Raw genomic sequence first — 12,993 nt, forward strand, 5'->3', positions numbered from 1 at the left:
TGAAAAAAGGTTGAGAACTGCTGCACTAGTCTATAATAACAGCTTCAAAATCATTATATGAAATAACCCATAAAGTAGGGTGGTAAACTTCTCATTGCTATAGTCAGTGGGAGGTGGATAAGAAGCAAAAACAGTTAGTTAGTTGGTTAGTTAGTTAGTAAATAGCTCCTTTAGATGGTTTCTTTAAAGTAATAGGACTCAAATAAAAGTAAAAGTAGTCTTCGAAATAATTACTCAGTCCAGTAGTTTTTCACTGAATACTTAATTCTTGCTCGTAACAGATATGCAGTAAATCCTTTTTTTTTTTTTCATTTTTGCAGCCTTAAAACTTTAAATCAGTCTTCCACAAAAGGAAAAGAGAAATAGCCCATTTCCGTTTTCAGTGGCTAAAATGATCATGAATAACACACTACGTATACGTATAAGAAGAAGTACACAAAGTTTTTTCAGAGTCAGCATAACATTTGGACCAAATGAACCTAAGTTTCTTTCTGCACACGTGGACTTTGGTGAAGATGTGTGACTGCAGTGCTGTTAAGCTGCCTCGCACTCACGGATGCAAAATATATGTAAAATAATGCTAAATAATTGCTAAATAACGATTCCAAAGATATCGAGTCAAAGAGCTTTCATTTATCCCGGGAGCCAAGCAGACGTTTTGCAATTATTCATTCACCTCCAAACTAAATCCCGCCCGCATAACATTTATTCTGTACACGCTTACAAATGACGGCAATCAATTTCAAGTGTCTTTCAAAACAATATGAAGTACATCAGTCTGTGATTATTAACTTAGTGGTGTTTAACGGGTCCAGAGGGGCTCACTTTTAGACAAATGGGCTTTCTGGAATCCACATTAGGCGCATTGCATGGCCACGTGGGAGTGATGGCGCCGTTAGCGCTTTGCGATGTCTTCAAATATCGTCTTTACAGTCAAAAGTGATATGTATACAATAACAAAAGCGTTACTGCTATCAATTTGTAGTGTTTTATGTCTTAATTTTGTAGCTAATTTAAAAATCCATAGATATAGTTAATACAGGACTGGGTAAGAATATCAATAATCTTGTTTATAGTACCATTATTCAAACACGATGAATCTTATAGATCTAACAAAGCATACATTTTATTAGATTAATCCAGCTAATAGCCTGAAGGGCTCGTTAGTAAACAGCGCATCATGAAATATTTGTGCAAATTTAATTCAATGCTATAAACTTGCAAGTTGTACGGACCCGGCATTCAGGAGGTGACTGCTCCAGTGAAGATAGTTACGAGGGAGCTATTAAAGGGATTACAATCACTGTGCACAACATTAAGAACACTTGTAGAAGCTTCCATAAGAGCTAGATCAAGAAATATTTGTCTCAGTACATTTTTTAACCTATGTGCAATACATTTTAATTGGATCATTTAATCAAATAATACTAATTCATTATTCATTTTCTGGGGCAAAATTTTATGTTTTTTAACAGTTTTATTTATTCTAATTTGTTTTACCCTTCCTCTGAAGCACTTTGAGATTTCTTTGAAATGTAAATGACTAATTAAATGCATTATCATTATTATTATTATTATTATTATTTTAGCCTCAAAACATCAGAGCTAGCCTGTGAGTCACATGTGGACTGCATATGGGAGAAAATTAATTAATTATACCACTCTAACGGTGTCAACCAAAATCCATGTTAAAATGTCAATATGGCAGTCATTCACTCATTAATTTCCTACCAGGTTAAAAAATAAAATAAAAATTCACACTGTAGTCACAACACTGCAAAACAAAGTACATTTTAATATTTTAATCACAAAAAGTGAAAGTTATATAATAGATTCACCACACACAAAGTGAAATATCTTATGACTTTAAAATATATATATATATATATATATATATATATATATATATATATATATATATATATATATATATATACAGCGCTGCTCGAAAGTTTATGAACCCTGCAGGCATGGTCAGATTTGTTGCCTAAAATATTAAAAATACCTGGTTAAATGTTTAGTCATACTCAAATCTACAATTCTGACATTGAAAATAATGAACTTGAACAAAAAGAATAATAATATTGTCATTCATTCTTGAACAAAAGTTGTTGATTTAAGAAAAACTTCATGGGTGCAAAGGTATGTGAACCTCTCACTTAATCAGACATTGCACCTCCTTTTGCAATGAGAACTTCATCCAAACACTTTCTTTAGTGACTTATCAGTCTTTCACATCTACTTTGGGGGATTTTTGTCACTCTTCCTTGCAAAATGCAGCCAGTTGAGAGAGGTTGGATGGGCGTCGAGCATAAACTGCCCGCTTCAGGTCCCGCCAAAGAATTTAAGTCAGGATTTTGACTGGGCACGTCCAGAACATGAATCTTGTTGTTCTTCAGACATTCCGTGGTTGTATTGCTGGAATGCTTTGGATTATTGTCACGTTGCACGATCCATCGTCGACCAGGATGTAACTTCACAAAGACGGCTTTCAGGTTATGTTCCAGGATTTCACAATATTCCTCTGAATTCATGATTCCCTGGATTATGTGGAGTTGTCCAGGTCCTGAGGATGAAAAGCCAGCCCAGAATTTAACATTCTCACCCCCATGCTTCACTGTAGGGTGAAGGTTCTTTTGCTGGTATGCAGTGTTGACTTTTCACCAAACATGACTGTTTTAGTTCAATTTTGGACTCATCTGTCCACAGACGGGACTTCCAAAAAGCTTCAGGTTTGTCCAGGTACTCTCTGGCAAAGTTGAGATGGGCAGCTTTGATCTTTTTTTGTGAGCAGAGGCTTCTACTAGCAAGCCTTCCATGAAAGCCTCGTCGATTGACTTTTCTTCTGATTGTTGAAGCATGCACGTGTGCTCACGATGCAGCAAAAGAGGTCTGCAAATCTCTCGATGTGATGTTCGAGTTGGCTTTTTACCTGAATTATCATTTGTCTTGTGGATCTTGCTGATATTTTTAGAAGGTCATCCACTTCTAGGCAAGATTGTAGTAGTTTTCAGTGTTCTCTACTTGCAGATGATTTGCTTCACAGTGGAATGATTGTGCTCCATTTTGGGGGATTTTCATCATTTTCATTCATTTTTGAATGATTGGAAGCTCCATTTGTTTTTTTAGATGACTTTATAGCTTTCCCCAGACAGATGTGCTGTCACTATCCACTTCCTGAGGTCCCCTGAGATTTCTCTTCCTGTCAGCATGACTGACCTGTATGGGTTCACCTGGGTGAGACCAAAGTGGTGTGGTTTTGTCTCTGTTTCAGTCAGTGATGCACAATTTCTTCGCTAAACCTTTAATTTCATTGGTCCATTTCAGTGGTTAGTTTAGCTACCAATTTGTCCGACCTGATCCTACTTGACTGCTTGTTTTAAGCAATGCAGCCCAGGGTTCACTTACTTTTACACCTACATGAATTGACCAAAAACTTTTTTTTTTTAATTAAGTTTTGACTACACAATTGATTAAAACAAAAAAAGAACAATGCATTGAATTAATAAACCTACACCTGTTATTTCACATGAAATGTAATGGTTCAGATGGAACAACAAAATCAGGTTGAAACAATTGGAAAGTCCAAATTGCTCAAGAGGTTCACAAACTTTTGAGCAGCACTGTATGTTCTATTTTTTAAATTAGCTTGGAATCGGCCTTCTGAAATAATGACTTGGATGAGTAAACGTATCTACTGTATATGACGCGAGCTCACTTTTTGAATGCAACTACTGAAATAAATGATCTTTTGTACTGTATTCTAATTTATTGAGATGCACCTGTATATATCTTTGAAGTTATTATTTAAATTGGAATAACTTGCCTAAGGTAAGCCTCCTGCTGGCAGCCCTCTGCTCAGAAATGCTTTGCTTTGAGTCGGGCTGGCTTTCTGGTTCCTACATTCCCTCAGTCATGGCAGGTGACGGTGGGTGTTTTGGCCCTGTAGCCCAAGGCGAGGAGAAGTTCTCCGTGCGGATGAAAGCTCCAGCAGAGCAGAACTTTCACACTTTCTCAACACAGAGCCTTTGAGCACCGCTGGGACCGAATAGGAGCAAGTCATGTAAAAAGTTTGGTTCGGGGAGATTTTACACTGAACGCCCAATCTCAGGCGTGACTGTGGATCCGCGCTCAGAAAGACACACTCGTCCCTTTATTATTATTTCGTTATGCCTCTGAAGTCAAACACAATCTTTTACGGTAATGAACAGGAAATCATGGAAATGAAGAATCTGTTTCGGGGTCAAACTGCGGCCATCCTAAAACCTGTATTAACCATCCTGCTGGCAATGCTGTAACAAAGTACCATTTTAATGGGCTGGACAAAAAACATCTACACACCCTTGTCTCCTTATTGTTGTTGACAAAGCTGTGTGTACAAAATGTCCTGACTGCCAAAATAGACCTGTTGACCATGACGCCACACGTACTTCCTGGCAGAACGACACTGAGCTTTTTCTGATGGCACCACTAAGCATCTTGGCCATCTATGGTAATCATCTGTATCACTCATGCAGAGAAAGTACATGCAATCTTTTCATGCAACTGTAGGTTCTTCTCACTGGGCACCGTTATTTATGACTAAATTCATTCAGCCACTATGTACAATCTTTTAATTGAATCCAGCATGTCCAAATGTAGCACACTTTAAAAATGTCTACTCCAGAGAGATGCGGGAGAGCAATGCAATGCAACTATGTTATATTTCTGCAAACATATTCCATCATTTTTGCCTTAAGCCGCCTCCTGGCTTATGCTGCATGTGGACCAGTGCATCGTGTTCAGAATGCTTGGGTCAGCGTTTTGTGGAGTTTTATTTAAAATTAAAATAAAAATCAAATAAAGAAATAACTTGCTGAATTTGCTGAGTTGGTTAATTTCCAGCTTGTTGTTCCACATTGCACCTGATGAGAATAGTTTTCTCTGTGCTGGAAATACACTACTGACTCCTTTTAAGTTGGCCCGCCAACAATAATTCACACAAGTTTAATACAAAATGGGCCGAACCAAGCTTGGAAATTGCTGTTGGTCTGAAAAAGATTACAAGAAACGATTGCATCTCTAGCCATATATTATGTGTGTGGTTACAGTATGCAACAGAAGAAAATAATAATGCATACATTTGAGTGGGTGACCATGTTTGCAAGTCACCATTCTCAGTGGATGTATAACCCTATTTGTCCACTAGCTGGTGCTCTTGCTATCTCTGTGGCCAAATGTACAATTTGATTCCACATTTAAGGTAAGATAGCCTACATATTGCTCCAAAGAAGGTGAATTTTTCTTGAACAGAATGAGTGCAGATTCTAAGATCAGAAGAGCGAAAGTAACTAACTCATGAAAAGTAAATGTAAAAGTAAATTGACTAAATAGTAGTAAGTAATCTATCTTATACTGTGTACATATAAATAAAAAAATAATATATGTACTTAGGTAATTGTGAATTGTGTAAATAAACATGATTATTAATGTATTCTATACATATTTATATTGAGTTTTTAAAAGTATAAAAGATATAAGTAAATTAACTTAAATTGATCAATTAAGTAAAAATATGTATAATTAATAAATTGTGTTATATTGATTACTTTTTAAAAGTAAATCTAGTTAAAAATATTTGTTTCAATTATTTGAATTAAATTATATATATTTTCATATTGTATACATGGGAAAAAAATCCAAAAGTAATGTTAATTATTTACTAAAAATATATCAATTGCATGAAACGATTAAGAATGCATACAATTTTATTGTGTATTTTTTTACAATTACAAGTGATAAATTGTATTGTGTCTGTATGTGTATGTAATCTGTTTTTATTAATATTCATTGAATGCATTCTAAACCAGGTGTAGGGAACCCCGGTCCTCGAGTGCCGCTGTCCTGCCTGTTTAAGTTGTGTCATTCCTCCAACACACCTGATTCGAATGATTAAGATCATTTTCAGGCTTCTACAAAGCTTGCTGATGAGCTGATCATGTAAATCAGGTGTGGAAACATCTCAAACATGCAGGACAGTAGCTCTCGAGGTTCTAAACCAGAGGTGGGCGATCTCGGTCCTCGAGGGCCGGAGTCCTGCAGGTTTCTCACTTTCAACACAAGCTGATTCCAATCAACAGTATCGTTATCAGGCTTATGCAGAGCTTGCTGATGAGCTGATCATATATCAGCTGTGTTGGAGAAGGGCAACATGCAAAACCTGCAGGACTCCGGCCCTCGATGCCCACCTCAATGGCACTGTCAGAAAACATAGAAGCAAAACAAAACAAAAATTAAGTTACATAACCAATAAACTGCTTCCTCAAAGTTAGCCTGTTGATTTCTGAGTGTGACAACAAGCCAAGTCATTTCCTCTGAGAACATTGGACCGAGGAGGTCAATAAAACAAAAGCTCAATGTCTTACACAGAGCAACAATATACTCCAAATTTATTTTGGCACATATTATATAAAAAGGTTCAGCTCGAATGTATAAGAGTGGACAGACTAAATCAGCACCGTCGCTGTGCTGCGCTCTGCAAGGACAATTTATTCTAAAATGAGGGAAATGTCATTTTGCACATATTGTAACAACTTAGCACAAAGCGTCCTATTCCAAGGCACTGTTAAAGGGTCACTGTGACTGCATTCAGCATCCATTCGCATGATCATCCATTGTAACTTTTTTTTGGTTTTCCCCAAAAATAATTCGAAACACGTAAACCTCATTAGCTAATTGAATATAGCCTACCACCACTTGTTAGAAGGTACTGTAATGCCCCCGCAAGTGCTCCAGGATAGACTTCGCTGTTGATACACTTGCAATCACTTTATTGAAGAAACAATGGCCGTTTCGTAATATGAGGAACGCAGAGTACGGTCTTCCTTAGAACGTACTTGAGAACATACTTCCTAAGAATGCTAGTCTCCTTACAAATTGTAACGGCTGTGTGCTTGTGAACTTCCCCTCAACTCGGAAATACTGTATATTCGTGATAGCAGAACGTTTTAACTAGCAGACGAGAACAACCTCCAAGTATTCAGTGTGTTCTTACTTTATGCGTACATTCAATTGGAACAGTACTCGGGTCACGAATGATGATGATTCGCGAGATCATAAGGAGGTAAGAACGGCTATAGTAGCAGCCAACAGTTAGCGCAATCTGCCCACAATTGGCACATGATTTTTCAAATGAACAGATCTTGCTGATTGAACTGGATTACTTGTTTTTCAGTCTAATGGCTGTCCTCTCCAAAACATGTCAGCGGGATTTCAGTGTGTAAGTCATAATATGCAAAATCATCTGTTCAATTGTCAAAATTAGTCCAGCATCACAGGGGATCAGTGTAGAGGATGGTTGAGACATTCACGCCATTTTTTTTCCTCGCTGCATTGCAAAGGGAAAATATCCGCTGCGATGTGGATGAAACCCTTTGGCCATACAGAGAGCAGCGTATGGATGGCTAAGAGAGGGAAAATGACGATAGTGACTGCACAAGAAATTCTGTAGAGTAAGTTTGACTCTATTTTGAGTGGGACCAAATAGACTCAGTTTTAGAGTAATATTTACACTTGGAAGAGAGTAAAACAAAGAATTGAAAAACAAAATAAAAGTCACTAAAGGGTTGGGGAACCTTCCGGTTGGGAGACGGCTGCAGTACCACCTGAGCCATGCCACTTCTACTGTTTGCTTAGCTCCAAGATGTTTTTGGTCTCTGAGTAATGAAGATTCCAGCTGACAGGAGAGATATACTAGCACACAGCAGGAGCTCTGTGGCTCAAGTCCTCGATCGGCTGTCTCCTAAACTGAAGGTTGTGAGTTTGTTCCTCAACCCTTGAGTGACTTTTATTTATGTATTTTTCAATTCTTTATTTTACTCTCTTCCAAGTGTAAATATTACTCTAAAACTATTTGGTCCCACTCTAAATAGAGTCAAATTTACTCTCCAGAATTTACTGTGTAGTGAAAGTGTTACAGTTCTTCATTTACGCTGTAACTATAATTAAAACAACACAGCAATGAGACTTTCATATGCAGCGGGCCTAATTAATTCTGGATTCTTCTCAAACAAATTCTGACAAGAAAAAGCCCATGAGCTATCCTGCAAGTATTTTCAATTCAATAGTTCACTACTTAATTTCTTTCTCACCTAAGACCATACATGTCTACACTTAAATAAACTTTTCGAAGCACTTGTGTTAGAAAAACGAAAGGCGCTGTGAGAAGTGATGTTTTCTTACAGTATCAAGCAAATAAAGTTTGCGTACGAGCGGGATGAATGTTGACAATAGTTGAAAGTATGCCAGGAGCATTTTGACACGACGCCGATATAATTAACCTGACATATAGCCAGATTGATCATTGTGATTCACTCAAGTGAGTTCTCCCCAATATTCTCGGGAGTTTTGTGAACTCACAAATACCGTGAGAATTCATCTTGCAGAGCAAGGTTCCGAGATTATAACTTCTAGAAGCTAAATTACACTAAATGATGAGCTAGCGATTCATGTCTCCCGTTGAACAACTTCAGTGAACATCGGAAATTGGACAGGCAGGCTTTTCACAATGAAACCAAAAATGTCATTCGAATTGGAAACTCAATGTAATTACAAAAGAAAGGTGCATCAAGGTCGCCTTTGAAGCTAGCTAGATAGCTATAGCTACATGGATGGACGGATGGACATAGATAGATACAGCAAGCAAAAATTCAAAGGCATTAAAATGGAAGTGGATATTTTTAAGGCAGAATGCTTTTAGTTTGTTTGTTTTTTGTTTCAAATAGTTTCCATTAAGATCAGAAATATTAAATACATTTAAAAAAAAAAAGAAGAAGAAGAAGAAAAAGAAGAAGTGGGACGTTTCAGAGTGAAAGTTAATTTATGTTTGAATGTTTGTTATGAACAGTGGCAGGATATGACACCGCCGTCCGTTTTTTTTTTTTTCGTCTACTATTCACTAATGGTGCAATTTTGGATATTATTTCTCTTGTGATGACAAATGCAAATTGTCACAGTTACACTGACACAGCCAGTCTGAAAATAAACGCGAGCGAAGACCTCCGGCGTCAGACGAGAGAGTGTTTCAGTCTCCATCCTGAGCCCTTTTCTGCCCTGTGTTTGTCAGGAAGTTGTTGAGACAGCTGGACTTGCACGGAGGTCTCTCCTCATTGTTTGAGTACTCAAACACAAAACAGTCCGAAATATAAGCGCTCCATCTCTCTGTATGTGCAGGAAGATGGTAATGATATAACAGGATAAGGCCTTGAACGGTTTCTTAGGAGCAATTGCACCATTTTGTTGTGATCCCAATGCAAAAGCGGCATCAAACATTCAGAATTTACAAAAGGTAATGGCTCTCAGGCTTGACATTGTAGGGTTCGGAATTATAAGGGAAGACAGGAGAGGCAGAGCCACACCTGCATTAGTAAAAATAATGATAATAATAGTATTGATAATTGAACAATTGATCTTTTCCTTTTTAGTTTGTCTGTGTGTTGTATTGCTTTTCTTTTTTAATTCAATAATGACCATGATTTCATTATAAAAACTGCTAAATGTGCATATTGCCTTTTCTAATACATGAAGTGTGGCAGCGAGCAGCCAGCCTCACTAGAGAAAAAGCACAAATAGCATGTAGCAGCATAGCATACGCATGATCTATTGGTAAAATGCCTCTCCTACAACTGACATGCGTTCTGATTGGTGTCATCATAGGGCAACATAATTCGATTTTTTTTTTAAACTCATGTCTCAAAGCACCACTGTACTGTAATATTCTCAATTATTATGCACAACCGATGAAAAAAAATTTCATACCTGTCGTTCCCCAGAGATCTTTTTTAAATGCTATTTTGACCCAATTTAGGAGAAAAAAAATGTTTAGAGCAAGTCACAGTTTATCAGTAGGTTTGAGGTCAAGGGATGATTGTGGATGTTACGTTGTCTCAAAATGATTGTTATTGCACAAGTCATGGTACTTCCTTTTGTACCGTGCCAGGAAATTGTTGGTGATAAACTCCACGTTTTTTTCCAGAGGTCATTTTGACACTGTCAGGCATACTAACTAAAGACTCCCTTTTATTACATCCCAAAACATCACCCTGCCACCTCCTCACTGACGGTGAGGCCTTGTTTTGACATGTTGGCCACCCACTAGACTATCCAAAGTAGCTCGGCCTTCATGAGCTGCCCGACAGACTCTTTGGCTAAGATACCTGAATTACTCACAAATGATTTAATGCTATAATGCCTGTCTCACAAGGCAGGGAGCTATTCAGTGCATAAATAGTCTTGTTTTGCCATTACGCATAAAAACTGTGACTCGTGGAACCATCTCTTTGAGTAATGCTCCTTTAACTGTAAAATTAAAAATATACAATTCAAGCTGCGGAAGGTTTGTTTGAGTCATAAATGTACACAATTGCTCTTTTGTGTTGTCATTTTCCAAATCGGAAGAAAACATTCTTCCTGTAATTCTGTCAGCTCACCAAGCCTCCTTTTTTTTAAAAGATTGTTTTTGTGTCAACACAATTTCAAGCTGCTGCTGCCCCTGGAGAACAGCTGTCTATTAATCTCATGCCTAAAATGACCAGCCAGCTCAGTGGGTTAACATCTGGATGTGGAATTGTGGCCTACAAATGACCTTGTCACTCAGTGCTGGAGTTGAGAAAAGCGAGATGCAGGTTGTTTTGTCACCTCCAGTTGCACAACAATATGCTTGCAGAGGGTCACTGAGTGTTATGTAGTCCAGGGTATACGCAGGTATACGGAGTATACCCACTTCTTTTACAATCAGTATTGAGTATACACTGTAACAAATTTCTGTACAATTTTACAGCATTATCTTGTTTTTTTTTATTTTGCAGTATTTAACTGTATACCGCAATGCATTATAGATGAAACAAAGTGCATTATGGGTAAGAACAAAGTACAGTAATTTGCTGTATAATTAGCGGTCAAATAATGTATTGTCACCGGAGCAGAACAAGGGTTGATTTTACAACTAGGATGACTGGTTAGCACATCTGCCTCCTAGTGCTGAGGGTGTGAGGTCAAGTCTGGGCTTTGGCCTTCCGGGGTGGAGTTTGCATGTTCTCCCCATGCCTATATATATATATATATATATATATATATATATATATATATATATATATATATATATATATATATATATATATATATATATATATATATATATATATATATATATATATATATATATATATATATATATATATATATATATATATATATATATATATATATATATATTAATAATTAATATAAGTATTAATAATAATATTAACTTATATATATATATAACTTAATTAATTAATAATTAATATAATTATTAATAAAAAAAATAATAATAGTATATATATATATATATATATATAATTATTTTTTTTTTTGTTAAAAAAACACACACACAATATACTGTAATAGATTTTTACAGTAATTAAATATATTTTCCAGGAGTTAGCTGGTAACTTTTTTGTCTGTTATTTCTTGTAAATTCTACAGTCAATGTTTACCCACTTCTAAATCATGGCCACGGCCTACCCTCCTCTGCCTCTAATTGGATGGTGCCTAAAACTGATTAGATTAGACTGATGAGCCAATCGGAGGCAGAGTAGGGCGGGTCAAGCCGAGGAAAACAATCATTCAAATGCTCCCCCGAGACACAGAAATTTAGCTCAAGTCGATCTGATTTGCCCTCGTATACGGGATATTTGATCACGACGTGGGTTCGATCCCCGGGATGGACGCTGCCAGTTACAGACTAACTACATGCTTTAGTTAAGTTTTAAGATTTTTAATTTTTACACGACTGGACTACTTTTGAAGAAAAAAAAAACTGGTGAAAATTGAGAATATACCCACTTCTCCAGGGACCACTGCACCACTTTTCTCAACCATAATAAGTGCAGTAGGCAAATTCTCACAAGGTACAAATGGTAGCAAAAGTAGAAGAACTTTATGTCCCCTTCTTGTTTCAGAAGGTTCCTCTTCACTTCATGTCACATTTTAAATCTTTCATTTAAACTGCATGGCGGGTAATACTGTATGTTTTTTCAAAGGCTATGTTTGGCATTTATATGGGAAGAACAATAATTGATGAGGTACCAAGCACTTTAATTAGAGGTCTACAAACCAGGACAACACAACAATCTCTCTCATTACACTACATAGGCTACAAAAGGTTAATGTGATTCATTACAAAACTTTAAAGTAAAAAAGGTTCATTTTAGCATTCAAGAAATATGTTCTTGATTCTCTCAAAGGCCTCCAAATCTTCTTGTCTACCTGTTGCTAGGTAGAGTTCATAAGGTTCAATCATAAATTCCCCATACGCCAATAAGATACAAAAAAATGCCCAACAGGCTCTTTTAGTGGCAAATTAGGTTACGACAAATGCCACCAAACAGTGCTGCTGTTCTATTAGACAAATCAAAGGCCTGTATGAAGCTCCTCCCCTCACTTTAACAAACCGGTAATTTATTTATGTATTTATTTATTGCTTCAAGATGAGACAAAGCTGCTAAAGCTGCTGCCCCCGCAACCCGACCCCGGATAAGCGGCAGCAAATGGATGGATGGATGAGACAAGATGGTGCCAAAACAATACTTAAACGTTAGACACTGGAGCACAAAAAAAAAAGCAAATAGGTGAAAACAAAACACAAAGCAGCAATGTATGAACTATGAAAATATATCTGTATATTTGTGCCCTTTATTTTAGCAACTAAATCATTGTTGTGTATTCAATATAAAATGTATATTATACATTGTTATCAACTAGATTGAGTGAAGCTCTGGCCACAGAATCTAAGGCCATCAAAAGTCCAATGAAAAAACTGTTTATAGGCAGAATAGAGGTGGGAAAAAACACATTGTGGGCAGCCCACTGAAAGTATTTAAAGATATTGTAAACTATTTGGATACATTGTGCAAGTTCATAACATCAGTTTTGTCAGTCTGGGCAGTTTTGGAGGGCCCCACTTCCACAGAGAAT

The sequence above is a fragment of the Leptonotus elevatus genome, chromosome 1 (assembly GCF_054856555.1).
Source record: "Leptonotus elevatus isolate MCC_2025b chromosome 1, RoL_Lele_1.0, whole genome shotgun sequence".
Classification (NCBI taxonomy): Eukaryota; Metazoa; Chordata; class Actinopteri; order Syngnathiformes; family Syngnathidae; genus Leptonotus; species Leptonotus elevatus.